Here is a 15961-nt window from a genome sequence, read left to right as displayed (position 1 = left end):
TTAGTCTTTGAGTGATTATGCAGTTCTTGAAGGGAAGCAGCAAGTAGGTCAGTCATTTATTACACACTCAAGTTAGACACCTGTCCATAATCCAGCATCAAAATGTTGAGCACACATGTGAGCACATGTTTGAAATGGACACTGTACCCTCCGTATGAAAGAGTCATAGTTCCCTAATCTCCAGGGACACACATCACAAGATTATTCAGGGAAACCCGCTGAAACAAACAAGAGGAAACCATTCATGTTTCAAACTAATAGGAGTCTCCTGGGAAGAGCTTGTTCCATCCCAGTAATGAGAAAAATGGAAATCCCTAGAGAGAGCAACTGCAAATGGGAAACACTTTAGTTACTAAAAATGTAATTAATTATTATTATTGAAGGGTCGCTGTCAGTCTATCATGTTTCCTAACTCAGAGACGCAGAGCCCTGTTTCATCTAGTTCCCGACAGTTACTTGAGAAGTAGTGTTACAATGAGGATGTTAGTCTTTTTCATGAAAGATAATGAGAAGAAATAAATCAGTGAACTAAATAGTTGAGAAAGCAGTGTTTGGTAGTGGTTATGAGTTGAGACTTTATCATCCAACAGTTTAGGTTTATGTCTCTTCCTAACCACATCATAGGTGCATAACCTGGGACAAGATTCTGCATATTTCGGAATCTCAGTTTCTTCATCTATAAGTGAGAACTAACTTATAGCCACATAGAGGGACTTTGAGAATTAAATGAGGCAACCCACATAAATAGATTAACATAGTACCTAACATGTAGTAATTGCTTTATAAGCATTATCTATCACTATTATCATTCTTGGAGAGGTTTATGAAGTACTTTGAATACAGAAAAGAGAACGTTTTTCCCTGATAACTCCCCTATAAATCTATTCTTATCACATAGAAACCTGTTATTTCAATTTAAAGCATCTGTATGCTTAGGATGAGTAGCATAAATGCATTTATAAGTTTCAAAGACATTAGATAAACCTATTATCCAGCTCTCCCCTAGCTGATGGTAGGTTTTCTCATAATAATGTAAAAACTGGAAACCCAGGGAAAATTCCGGTAACATTTCCTAACTTGATATCATGGGAAAACATGGAGTTTAAGTTTTAATGCGGATTATTCATGTGACTTTGTCTCTAGTAATCCCAGTAAATGACCAGTACTTGGATTTTTATCTTCAAATTTAGGGGATTCTCTGAAATAATCTTAAAGGTATTTTATCTCTCTCAACAGATATCATTTCTTCAGCCCTGATCATCTTATTTATAGGAAGTTGGATAGGTGAGGGGTTTTTTCCTTTCTCGTTCCTGTGTAATACTTCAAAGTTGCAGATTTCATAATTATAACATATCTTTCTTACTTGTCTTTGAGAATAAATACATACTTTCTTGACCATATAAGTTTGTCAATTTTTACTTAATTTAACTTATTTAATTGTATTTCATTTAATATTTTCTCCTTAATTTTTATTTCCTCCAAGAAGAGTTAAATTTTACTCTATGTACTCATGCCATTGGACCGAAGGCTCCTTATCCTCACCCCAAACCAAAACCCAACTCACTGCCATGCAGTCAGTGATGACTCATGGTGACCCCTCAGTGGGTTTCCAAACTGCAACTGTTTATGAGAGTGGAAAGTTCAGTCCTCCTCCCGAGGGGCTGCTCGTGGTTTTGAACTGCTGACCGTGAGGGCTGCTGCCAACGTGCAACCACTACACCAGGGTTCCACGGAATAAAAAATCACTGTGGTCTCAACAAGCCAGGGAGAAGTCACAGTGCAGGAGAATACTCATTGGCAACACCTGGTTGGCCTTTCACATGCTTCACCATCCCCATGCTGTGCTCAAAATGGAAATCTTTGGGGATGATGTGACCTGGGAATCATAGGTCTGAGATCTAACAACCTGCAGTAAATTCCACTGAACTCTATTTACCAGATAAAAAGAACACCCAGCAAAGCTCTGTAATCTTGGTACCCTTTTCTCAAGAGATTCAGGCTGAGAGCAATTAAAGTTAGGAAGCCCTTGAAATGACTGGCTCAAATTGTACCTTGCCAGGCGTGATTCATCTAGAAAGATCTTCTCCAGAACCCTCTTCTGTCTTTTGCAGACACTCAAGTCTTAGTGCTAATAACTTTCCTTTTTGTTTTACTAATACCCCTGACTCTATGGCATTAATGCTTCTCTCCTGCTAAGCTTTAACAGGTTAGAGCTTAAACAAGAAAACAGAAAGACCAGGAAAAGAATTCATAATTCAAGATTCCCATGAAATTTAGATATACATACTTCAAATTTGTACTGCTCATATAGTATATTAAACTCAAAACTCCCTGCTATTGAGTCTGTGATGACTCATAGCATCCCTATAGAGTAGAGTAGAATGGCCTCTGTAGATTTCTGAGACTGTAACTCTTTACAAGAGTAGAATTAAATAGGGATATGATGGGTTCTACCATCCTTGCATTTTTAGGTGCAGAATTAGTTTCCAAATTTTATGTTGTTTCAGATTTTCTTTCTTTGTTGAATGTTTGGAAGGAGAAGAGAAAGACTTCCACATATCTTACCCACTGTGTCAATCCTTGCTCCATAGAGAAAATATCAAAAGTAAGGGTTGCACAAACTACTAAATACATTAATCAAAATTATGCACTTGAGGATCATTTTGTGGGTCTGTGGACAAGAAGGACCCCTTTAAACTGAACCTTGACCAAGACTTTCTCTATTACCTGGTCCCATATTCCTCCCTTTAACAAAGAGTCCTGATGAAACTAGATTTCTCTGATTTTATATGTTAATATGTCAGAGTCCCATTTATCCAATAACCCTCAAAGCATTTGGGTAGTCTCCTGTGTCCAGTATGAAATTACCCAAGTAAATGGCCCCTTTAGGAAAGATCTGTGGTGTTTCAGAATCCTGAACTATCAGGGATCCCAACTTCCTCTTTCATCAGCGAGTTCCAGGGCTGAAAACTGATTCATGTCCAGAGACAAGTAGTGGGTCATGATATTTATTGGGGAAACTGCATTCAACTTCCTGTCATGGATCCTTAATATTCATATGTGTACTTGTCCTTATTGGCTGCCTATCTAGTTTGTCTTTAGAGAGGCCATGTGCTATTCACCATCCTTATAATTCTCTGTATATTAGGCCTCTTCCCTCCCACACCAATTCTGATGCTCATCCACCACCCTTTGATCAGTTAAGGGCAACCTCCCTGCCTTTGCTGTTTTAGTGCTCTACCACCTAGATATCTATGAATCTAATGCTGTGTCCGTGAACCTCATTCTGTGTCGGCTTCTTCTGCTGTCATCCTGACCTTATCATTGAAACCTCTCACTGAACTTTTAGTGATACTGTTCCCTCGTGATGTGTTTAGTTGCTTCACATCAGATAGGTCTTGTGGATGCCCACATACCTAAGCCCTTTACATGTTTCCTCCAACTTGTACTATAACAACGCTGGCGTTCAAACTCAATATAGCACAATCTATCACTTTTTCCCCATTTTTCTAGTGGTCTTCCTGTCAGTATGTAAACCCTTTATATTAGAAAAGTCATCTCAAATCAGTAAACTCTCTCCAATCACATGTTCTGACCCTCCCCTCCCTCCTGACCCCTCAATCAACTACATTCAGAATCTAGATTAATATATACTCTCCTGGATCCTGTTGATATTGTAAGGTAGGTCTTTCCGATATTTTCTCTCTTATGAGACTAAACATGTCCCCGACTGGGTCATGCTCTGACTTTACCCCAGTTGTAAACATACTGAACAGAAGAAGAAGAAGAAGGATATGTCTGCTGTTCTTTGAGAAGGCACCTCTCTATGTTGTCTTCAAAAAGCAGGATTCTCACTCTTAATAGAAAAGAGTAGGGCACTTCAGCAGGCTAGGACAGTTCAGAGAAGCCATGTGATTCACATATTTGGTGGCACTTTTGCAGATATGCCCAATTGAAGTTTCAGAGTCCCATTTATTTTTCAAAGAAAAGACTTGATCTTGGCACAACGTATGTTCCTTGGTGTGTTAGGCCAGGTAGACTAGAGAAACAAATCCAGTGACAGTCATATATGTATAAGAAAGAGCTTTATATCAAGTAGTAATTATATATCAAGAAAGCCTCCCAGCCCAGTCAAATTCAAGTTAGTAAGTCTGATACAAGTGCATCGGTCCCTCTTCAGACTCACACTGTCACAGGTGATGAGGAAGAACGCAGGAAGACCACAGGCTGCAGTGTGCAGAGGTATGCGGATCCAAGGTCAGTGAAAGCAAGGCAGAGCTCCAGCAGCTTTCAGGGTGCTCAGAAGTCAGGACGGTGAAGGTGGACAAAGGGTCCCCCTATGAGAAGGCCACACAAAGGGGCAGCATAAGGCTGTGACTTGATTGATAAGTCCACCCCTAGCCAGGAGTGTCTGGTTGACATATAATCCCATAACTACCACACTTGGTTAGACATTAACATTCTCTAAAATTTTAGTACTCTATCAAGTCTTCGGCACCATCTTTGACTTTCCCGGCTCTCTCACTACAGGAGATGGAATTTTCAATGCAAACCAATTGGTTGGCTTTCTGCCTTTTAAAAAACTTTGTGTTATCATTATTTTTTTTCTAGACTCCCAATAGCACTGAGAAATAGTCATCAGTATGAATTTTCTGTTGCTACATAACAAATTAGAACAAACCTAGTGGTTTAAAACAGCATATAGTATTAGTTTCTGTGGGTGAGAAACTGGACACAACTGAACTGGTTCCACTTCACTGCGTCTGACAAAGATAACTAAGTGATCAGCCAACGGTATTCTGAGAGTGTTAGTTCTCTTCCACGTGTACATGATCATTAGCAGAATTCAGTTTTTTTCATCTATAGAGCAGAGGCCCTCCACTCCCGGGGTCCGTCTACAGTCCCCAGCCATGTGCTACTCTCCATAAGCAATGTATATCAAAATGGGTTTATTCTTAAAAGCCATCAGCAGATATTTTTTGCCCCATTATGCTAATTTGGAGTTTTGTAAAAGTAACATAACCATGGAAGTGGGATTGCAACATATTTGAGATATTCTATTAGCAAGACATAGGTTCTATTTTCATGCACATCAGAACAAACTACTGCCAGATCCTGCACCATCCTCATAATTGTTTCTATGCTGGAGCCCATGTTGCAGCCACTGTGTCAATCCATCTCCGTGGGGGCCTTCCTTCTTTTACTGCTGTCCCTCCACTTTACCAAGCCTTGTGCCCTTCTCCAGTGACTGGTCTCTTCTGACAATATGTCCGTATTACATAAGATGAGCATTCACCATCCTTGCTCTAGGGAGCACTCTGGCCATTCTTCTTCCAAGACAGTTTTGCCTTTTAGCATGGTAGGGTCAGTATTCTTCAATAGCACCACAATTCAAATGAATCTACTCTTCTTAGGTTTACCTAACCATTGCAAACTTCAGTCTTCAAAATAACATCCTTGATTCTCAATACTCTAAAGAGATTTTATGCAACAGATTCATTCAACGTGATCCATCATTGGATCTCTTGATTGATGATTCCATGAGCACTGATTGTGGATCCAAACAAGAAAAACCCTTGAGAATTGCAACCTTTTCTTCATGGATCATAATATCATCAGGTGGTCCAGTTGTGGGGATGTGGGTCTTCTTTACATTGAGTCATAATCCATGCTGAAGGCTCAATCCTTAATCTTCATCAGCAAGTATTTCAAGTCCTCCTCACTTTCAGCAAGCAAGGCTGTGTTATCTGAATATCACAGGTTATTATTAAACCTTCCTCCAATTTTGATGCCATATTCTTCTTTATATAATCCAGTTTCTATGATGATTTGCTCAGCATAAAGACTGAATAGTTATGGTGAGAGAATACAACCCAGATGCGCACTTTTCCTGTTTTAAAGCACGCAATATTCCCTTGTTTTGTTCACACAACTGCCTTTTGATCCATGTACAATATAGTGTGCTTGTGGAATTCCCATTCTTCTCAAGGCTATCCATAGTTTCTTGCAATCCACACATGCCTTCACATAGTCAATATAACACAAGTAAACATCTTTCTAGTAGTCTCTGCTCTGAGCCAAGCTCCAGCCAACATCAGCAATTATATCCCTTGTTCCACTTCCTCCTCCAGGTGCTTAGCCAAGTAGCTGTCTTCCAAATTTCCTGGCATAGATGAGTGCTTCCAGTTCTTCATCAACTTGTTGAAACATTTCAATTGGTCTTCCATCAATTCCTACAGCCTTGTTTGGGGCTAATGTTTTCAGTGCAGCCTGAACTTCTTCTTTCAGTGCCATTGTTTCTTGTTCATATGCTACCTCCTGAATGGTGGAATGTTGACTAGTTCTTTTTGGTACCATGACTCTGTTTATTCCTTCCATCTTATTTTGATGTATCATTCAATAGTTTTACCATGGAATCATCCAATATTTCAACTTGAGGCTTGAATTTTTCCTTGAGTTCTTTAAGGTATTCTGAGCATGTTCTTTCTTTTTTATTTTCTAACTCTAGGTCTGTGCACATTTCATTATAATATTTGTCTTTGTCTTCTCAAGTTGCCATTTGAAATTTTCTGCTCAGCTCTTCTACCTCAACATTTCATCCATTTGCTTTAGCTACTCTGTGATTAAGAGGAAGTTTAAGTCTCTTCTGACATCCACTTTGATCTTTTCTTTCATTCCTATTTTTTAATGACCATTTTCTTCTTTCATGAATGATGTTCTTGATGTCCTCCCACAGCTCATCAAGTCTTCTGTCCTTGGTGTTCAATGTGTCAGATCTGTCCTTGAGATGTCCTTGAAAATCAAGTGGAATAGACCCAGGGATGTAGTTCGGCTCTCTTGTGCTTCTTTTCATTTTCGTTAGCTTTTCTGAAATTATATATGAACAACTGGTGGCCTGTTTCAGAGTCAGCTCCTAGGCTGGTGTCAGCAACCGATACTGAGTTTCTCCATTGTCTCTTCCCACAAATGTCAACAATTTGATTACTGTGTATTCCATGTGTTTAGTAACCTTTTGTGTTGTTGAAAATGGGTATTTACTTTGAACAAGTCATTGATAATGCAAAATTCTATCATGTGATCTCCAGCTTCATTTCTATTACAAAGATCATATTTTTCCAACTACTTGTCCTTACTCTTTGTTTCCAACTTTTTCATTCCAATCACTAATAATTATCAATACATTTTGATTACATGTTTGATCAATTTTCAGCTGAAGACATTGGTAGAATTCAACTTCTCTACTGAACCTGGTCATTTTGGAAGACCCTCCTGGCATTTGAAATACTAGTAGCTTAGCTTCCAGCATCACAGAAACACACAAGTCATCACAGAGCAACTGACTGAGAGACCAGTGGTGATCACCAGATTAAGGAAGTCTAGTCTAGTTTCCTCTTTGGCTGCTTCTCAAAAGATTTTATTAAAGAGTTGACCATACAATATTAAATCATATTATGGGATAATCCTGGCTCACCAAGCTGTCAAAAAGCTTAACTATCACACTGTGTCAATCCATTTCCTTGAAGACCTTTCTCTTTTTTAATGATCTCTACTTTACCAAATATGATGTTCTTTTCTAAGGACTGACCTGTCTTGATAACATTTCTAAAGTACAAGAGACAAGATCATGTCATCTTCCCCTCTAAGGAACATTCTGGCTATACTTCTTCTAAGCAGATTTGTTGGTTCTTTTTGCAGTAAATGATGCTTTCAATGTTCTTCACCAAAACCATAATTCAAATGCATCCTTTCTTCTTCGGTCTTCATTATTCAATGTCCACTTTTCACTTGGCATATGAAGTGATTAAAAATGCCATGGCTTGAGTCAGGCAAAGCTTAGTCCTCCAAGAGGCCTCCTTGCTCTTCAATTCTTTAAAGAGGTCTTGTGCAGTGGATTTACACAATGCAATGTCATTTGATTTCTTGACTGCTGCTTCCCTGATCATTAATTATGGATCCAAGCAAGACAAAGTCCTTTACAACTGCCATCTGTCTCTGTTTATCACGATGTTACCTATTGGACCTTCCTCCAGAGCTCCAGAAAAAGAAAGTCTTTCCCTAGAGGTACAAACCCACCAGCTTCTCCATAGGAGGAAAATGAGACTGCCTCCTCCTGTAAAGAATTAGTCTCAGCAGCCTTAAGGAACAGTTCTCTTCTATCCTATAGGGTCGCTATGCGTTGGAAACAACTTAACAACGAGCATACTGTGAGAAAATAAATTTCTATTTCCTAAAGCCACCACTAATGGTATTTCTAATATAGCAGCACTAGATAAGTAAGACAATAAATAAAAACTTCCCTGGAACTCAGGTGTCATAGGTCTAAAAAATATTAGAACTGGAAGCAAAAGTAGTTTTAAATAAAATGAAAACATAGATTATCCGTCCTACAAAGTTTTGGCATTCTTTCACATTTCAGCTATGGAAACTAAGAATATTGTTAGAAGTTGTTTATTTTAAGTTAGGTAAATCTAGGTAAAAGTGATATCCAAAATCATTTCAATTTAAGTATGTATATATAATGTGAAGACTAGCTTTACACACCTAGTTATAAGGATATAGAGATTGTAGACAAACAGAGGGAGCACTAAATGAAATCATGAGAAAAAGAAAAACCCTTTAGGCAATGAAGATATAACAGGTTGTAAAATTCAAGCATGCGATCTGAAGCTTCATTTATTTCACCACAGTCATATTTTCCAACTATTGATCTTTCCTCTTCTTATTCCAACTTTCACATTCCACTCACCAGTAATTATCAATGCATCTTGATTGCAAGTTCGATCAATTTCAAACTGGAGAAGTTGGTAGAAGTCACTAAATTCTTTATCACTAGCTTTAGGAACTAGTGTATAAATTGGAAAAATAATTGTCTTAACATGACTTCCGTATGGGCATATAGATATTATCCTACCACAGACAGCATTGCATTTCAATATATATCTTGAAATGTTCTTTGTTCCCCCTGATGGATTTTTATTCAACTTTTTCCTCCTTTTTTTCTTCATCTCTACCTTACCCTCACTCCACCCCTTGCTCCAGCTTCTCTGCAACCACCAAAGTCTGCTTCTTTGGGTGTAAAAACTATTTTTCTTGATTTTTTTTTCCTTTAAAATAGTGGTATCAACCAGTATTGGACTTTATATGATTTAGTTGACTTTACTCAGCATAATATCTTCCAAATTCAACCATGCCATGATGTGTTTGTTTCATCGATCTTTTTCGGGGATGCATAGTATTCCATTGTGTGCATGTGCCAAATCTTATTTAACCATTCCTACACTGACAGAATTTTGTTGGTTTCTCTTTTTGCTGTTGTTATTAGTTCTGCAATGAGCATGAGTGTAAAATTACCTGTTCATTCTATGTTCTTTAATTCCGTAGGGTATATAGCAAGTATTGTTATTGCTGAATCATTTGATTTTTCTATTTCCAATTGTTTGAAGAAGTACCATAATGCTTCCATGGTGACTATATGCATTACAGCCCTACCAGCTGTGTTTGAGGGGATCAGTATCCCCACATACTCTCCAGAGTGTGCTTTTTCTGTTTTTTTGAACTTTACTATCAATTCTGGGATGAGGTGGTCTCTCATCATTGTTCTGATCTTCATTCCTCAAATGGCTAATGATTATAAGCACTTCTTCGTGCCTTTATTGGCTAGCTGAATATCATCCTTGATGAATTGTTTATTCATGATTTATGCTCATGTTAAATTGGGTTATTCATCTTTTTCTCATTGAGATGTTGCCATTTTCTATATACATTTTTATATTAGTCCTTAATCCAATATATCATTGCCAATTTTTCCCAGTCTGTGAATTCTTGTTTTATGGTTTTGATAAAGTCTTTTTAATGCATACAATTTTCACACACTTGTCATATTTTTAGGAGGTCCTAGTCCTCTATTTTGTCTTCTGTGGCGTAGGTTTATGAGTGATCGACTTCAAATTATTTGAAAACTGGTTCACTGCCCTGATGACCAGTTGAAGTATAAAAACACGGTATACTGAAAGTTAGTTTATTATTTTATACAGTTAATAACAATAACAAAAGGGTCGCGGGGAGGAGACAAGCCAGTCAGGGTGCAATGTAGCAACGATGAAACATACAACTTTCCTCTGTTTGTTAAATGCTTCCACCACACACACACTATCGTGATCCTAATTGTAACTTAGAAATCCAGCTGGGCCAGAGGATGCACACTGCTACCGATAGGAGCTGGAAACACTAGGAATCCAGGACAGATGAACCCTCAGGACCAGTGGTGAGAGTGGTGATACCGGGAGGATGGAGGGAAGGTGGAGTAGAAAGGGGGAACCAATTATGAGGATCTACATATAAGCCCCTCCCTTGGGGACAGACAACAGAAAAGTGGGTGAAGGGAGACATTGGACTGTGTAAGATTTGACAAAATAATAATAATTTATAAATTACCAAAGGTTTGTGAGGAAGAGGTGTGTGGAGGGAGAGGGGAAAATGAGGAACTGATACCAAGGGCTCAAGTAGAAACAAAATGTTTTGAGAATGATGATGGCAACAAATGTACAAATGTGCTTGACACAATGGGTGGTGGTATGGATTGTGATATGAGTTGTATGAGTCCCCAATAAAATGATTAAAAAGAAAAGAATTCGTTATCCTTAGATTACAGCTATGATTAAGTGAAAGCTCAAAATCCATCCATATATCTATGTATGATGTATGTCCCTGGTCCACTTTAGAAACATCATTATCATTATATTGGGGAAAATTATATATCATCCCCATATATATATATGGTAATTCTAAGAGTAATACACTTTAAAATTATACATAAATAAAATAAAATACCATTAAAAAAAGAACAATAAAAGAGGTACACAAAACTGGATGACATTATACAAAGAAGTTATTTTAATATTTATGAAAAATATAACAATAAACTGTATATATAAACAATAAACATATAATAAACAAAAAACTATTATTTAAGATATTTCCATATTGTTCCTTGATTGGCATCTTCCTTTGCAATATTTGTCATTTTTATCCAAGCATCATTGGTTGTGTGATTTATCTTTAACAATCTTTGCACTGTAGGAGTAGAATCCACTTCCTTTAGAGGTAGGTCAATTAGACAATAGTCATTGTGTCTGGTATATTAGAAACAGGCAACTTCTGTGACCCAGGTATATTCATCTTTGAAAAACCCCATCCTGCTTCTGCTGAACTTACAGCAATTCTTCTGACTATATTTTTAGCTCTTTAAACACTTTCAGGAATTACATAACTCACTCTTAATATCACATGGGAAATTGGGGCATAGCACAAAGCTGAAATGAATTTGTTTGTTTGGAACTTTTTCTCTTTATGTTATATGTTTGTGACAAACACGAAGGAATACAAATATAGTGTTTCACCAAATTATGACAAGTTTTATGAAATAAACAAATATTACATAGCTCCATCTATTTTTCTTACCTATAGATGGAGCGCCTACAGGTACTTAGAATACACGGTCTTGCAGATTAATTTTAAAATAGAGTAAGGAATGTAAATTTGTAATTTCCCCATTGAGTGGCTGCCCAGCTCCCCACCTTAGAGAGAACCCTGATTACAAGTGCCATTTTAACATTTGGTTCGCTGAACTCAACAAAAAATTAGATACTGGTTCTGAGAACCGATGAGAACTGGCTGACTCTCGCCACTTGGTATATGTTTGATTGTGTGTTTACACCTTGACTTACAGCCCTTCCGTTTATACTGATTTTTAAATTGACGATCTTTATAGTTCTCTGCTCTTTTTCATTTTCTTACTCCAGGCCTTCATATATTTTATTTTAATATTTTACTTTGTCTTCTTGAGTGCCCTTGGAAACATCCTGCTTATCTCTTTTATTTCATCCTTTTCCCCTCTCATTTTAGCTAATCCAAGTTGAAGAGCATGTTGGTCTTTTCTTTCTTCCTGTCTTTTTAATGACCTTTGCTTTCTTTGTTTATTATATCCTTGATGCCATCCCACAATTCACCAGGTCGTCTATTACTAGCATTCGATACATCAAATCTACTCTTTATATGGCCTCTAAATTGAGATGGGATACACTAAAGGCTTCATGTGAGCTCTGATTTTTAAATTATTTTTCTTTAGGTTCAAATTGACCTTTCATATGAGCAATTAATAGTCTATCCCACATTTGACCCCTAGCCCTATTCTGATTGATGATACTATTTTTTCCATAGCTTATTTCAACACAAGTAGTCTGATCCCTCAGCATTTCATCTGGAAAGGTCCAAGTATATCGTCATCATTTGTGTTGTTGGAAGAGGTCATTGCTTTAAGTAAGACATTGGTCTTGAAAATTTCTATCATGGTATCTCCAACATTGTTTCTATCACCAAGGTCATATTTTCCAAGTGCTGATACAGTCGTGTTTCCACATTTTCATTCTACTAACTGGTAATGATCAATGCATCTTGATTGCATATTTAATTAATGTCAGGCTGCAGAAGTTGGTAAAAGCATGCCCAATGTCTTAATCTTTAGAAGTATAATTTAAATGTGAAATGTTAATTACAATTATGTTACCTAGTTTCTCTTGAAACCTCAAATTAATTGCCATCGAGTTGATTCCAACGCATAGTGACTCAATAGGACAGTGTCGACTCCCTAGGGTTCTGAGACTGTAGACTGTGATGGTTACAGTTGATGTCAATTTGGTGGTACCTGCATGGATTATGGGGTGGGGTCCAGCCTATGATGCCTCTTTGTTATAAGGTACATACTGACAATTTCTCTTTTTCTTGCCACTTTTCACCTTCCTGCTTGCCTGGATTGTGCATCTGGCACTGGTGTTGGTAGTCCATGAGATCTGCCTACCCTGGAAGCTGCTGCACCCTGCCGCATTCCTCTAGACTTTGCATCCACTGACTCGGCATCCATGTGATCTCCCGACTCCCCACTTCGCCTTCCTGCTCCATTCACTGGCAGCTGTACGAGTCTGAAGAGGACTCCAGCTAGTGCCTGACGTGAGTTGCACTGAATTGGGCTGCTACTTGATATGAAAGTCTTTCCTTACATAAAAGTCTTTCTTCTACATGCATGAGTGTCACTGGGTTTGTTTATCTAGAAAATGCAGGCTAACATAAAACCTGTACATGAACAGACAGCATCAATTTTTCGCATATAGTGTCTGGTGGATTCAAATGACTGACCTTGTAGTTAGCAGCCAAATGCCTAACCCACTATGCCACCAGTGTTTGTGGTACTCTTTTTTTTTTAATCATTTTATTAGGGGCTCATACAACTCTTATCACAACCCATACATACATTTGTACATTCATTGCCCTCATCATTCTCAAAACATTTGCTCTCCACTTAAGCCCCTGGCATCAGCTCTTCATTTTTTCCCCTCCCTTCCCGCTCCCTCTTCCCTCATGAACCCTTGATAATTTATAAATTATTATTTTGACATATCTTGCCCTGTCCGATGTCTTCCTTCACCCACTTTTCTGTTGTCCATCCCCTAGAGAGGAGATCACATGTAGATCCTTGTAGTCAGTTCCCCCTTTCCAACCCACCCTCTCTCTCTACCCTCCCAATATCGCCACTTATCATAGTGAATGAGGGGGGGAGTGTGGAGTGGAGATCCAAAGCCCATTTGTAGGCCACTGGACATCCCCTTACAGAAGGGTCTTGGGGAGGAGACGAGCCAGTCAGGGTGCGATGTAGCATTGATGAACATACAACTTTCCTCTAGTTCCTAAATGTTTCCTCCCCGCTCCCACTACCATGACTTGAATTCTACCTTGCAAGTCTGGCTAGACCAGAGGATGTACACTGGTACAGATAGGAGCTGGAAACACAGGGAATCCAGGGCGAATGATCCCTTCAGGACCAGCGATGTGAGTCGCTTATGATATTCTTAATAGCTATATGCATACTATCCTCTTACTGAAAGCACAGTATTTCAGTCATATCTCTAAATGTTCTTTTAACGATGAATATGATGGCATTCCCCTTCAATTTGTCATTCCCAGTATAGGAAACCATATGACTCTCTGCTTCAAAAAAAGCCTGTATCTGTTCATTTCAGCTCGTGATGTCAGACAACATTCTGCTGCTATTCAGAGGGCTTTTCAATTGATAATGTTTCAGAAATCAACCATCTCTTCCTCCTTCCAGACTCTGTTTGGGTGGAGCAGCCTCCTATTGGAAAAATCACTTAATAATACATATATAGAACCCAAGTATCATGTTCAAAATTGGACACTTTTGACCTAGTCCCTGTGCAGCCATTGGTGACACAGGCCATATGCTATAAACTCCTGGGACTAGACCCCATCAGAAGTATTTGGTGTAGAAGCCCCACTAAGTGAACTTACTTAAAGCTTTACCTCAAATTCACCTGTAGCTCATTTAAGAAACTGACATACTCATACTCCCTGGGACTTAAGGCTGAATTTCCCTAGTGTGAGGAGAAGCAGGGGACTATTATCTAAACGTTAGAGAAGTTGTTGAACTTTGGCTTGGATTTCTTGCTTTGAGTGTGCCAAGTAAATGGTGACCTGGGGCTACCATATATTTGCTATCTGAATGCTCTCCTTGCTGCCTTAGCAAATGTATTGTTCTGGTAGGCAAGGTTCTGCGTCTGTGAATGAATGTTACTGAAAGTTGTTCCACGTTGCCAACCCCCATTGTCTGTTTAAATAGTGTCCAGTCACTTAAGAGTTTAATCTATACAACTCAACAATTCGTGTATTGCAGACTTTTTCCAACAATGTTCTAAATTCTATACTACAGGCTAAATTAATAACACTATCAATAGAATTACCTTATGCCTCCGGAGGACTGTTTATCATTTTTCCCTATTGTGGCAGTTAGATTTTTATGTCAACCTGAGGAAGGGAGTCCAACCAATCAATCAAGTCATAACCTGATGATGCCTCCTTGAGGGCGTCCCCTTTTCCATGAGTTAAACAGTGAGAAAGTATCTTCCTCTCTCTGGACCCTGGCTTTCCTGCTTGCTGGACTGTGTACCTGCCTGCCTGGGAAGCCCCAAGTGAACTACCAACCTGGATCCACCAACCTCGTATCCAAACAACTCTGCATCCACTGGTCTGTGATATCCCTGCTTCCCACTTCACCTTTCCGCATCATTGGCCTTTGGTAACATGAGTCTGAAGAAGACTCCAGCTAGCATCACATCCATGGACATGAATTGGACTAGGCTGGGATTCCTTCTTGATATAAAACTACTTCTTGATATCAAGTTCTTTCTTATACACATGAGTGTCACTGGTTTTGTTTCTCTTTTGACCCATTCTAAAGTTATTTCAGGTTTTAATACTTACTGAGTTTTCTCTGATTGAAGTTTTTCTGTTTGTTTAGTCATTTTGGTGATTTTTGTTTGTTTGCTTGCTTGCTTGCTTCTCGTTTATGTTTTGTATGATAGTCTGTATATGAAATCCAGGATGGGTCAATCTTGAGAGACAGTATCTGGCTTAATAATTTCCTAGGGATATGGCAAGGGAGGTTGAGGGAACGTGTAGAACTAAAAACAATGAGTACAGTGATAAAATGCTTTGATATAGATTATGGAGATGATTACAAAACACTTCTTAATGTAATTGAATGATCAAATTATATGACACGCGAAGTACATGCCAATAAAACAATTTTTAAAAAGAAACATCAAGAAGGAGTATTGAAGATTAGTAGAGTTCTTGCTTCTTAAATGGATAATGAAGTCAGACTAATGATTATTCAACCTGTCTCAATTGCGTTTTCCTCTTATGTAAATGGGAACTTTTATAGAATCTGTATACGTTGACAATTAAATGAAAAAAAAACAGTTGTAAAATTCAGCCTCTGGCTCAAAAAAAAGAAAGAAAGAGAGAAAACGTCACTGCCATTGAGTTGGTTCTGACTCATAGTGATCCTATAGGATAGAATAGAATTGCCCCTGAGGACTTTCTGAGGCTG

Source organism: Echinops telfairi, unplaced genomic scaffold (genome assembly GCF_000313985.2).
Source record: "Echinops telfairi isolate 266 unplaced genomic scaffold, ASM31398v2 ScPeMD7_2;HRSCAF=8, whole genome shotgun sequence".
Taxonomy (NCBI): Eukaryota; Metazoa; Chordata; class Mammalia; order Afrosoricida; family Tenrecidae; genus Echinops; species Echinops telfairi.
Note: the sequence above shows the minus strand (reverse complement) of the source record.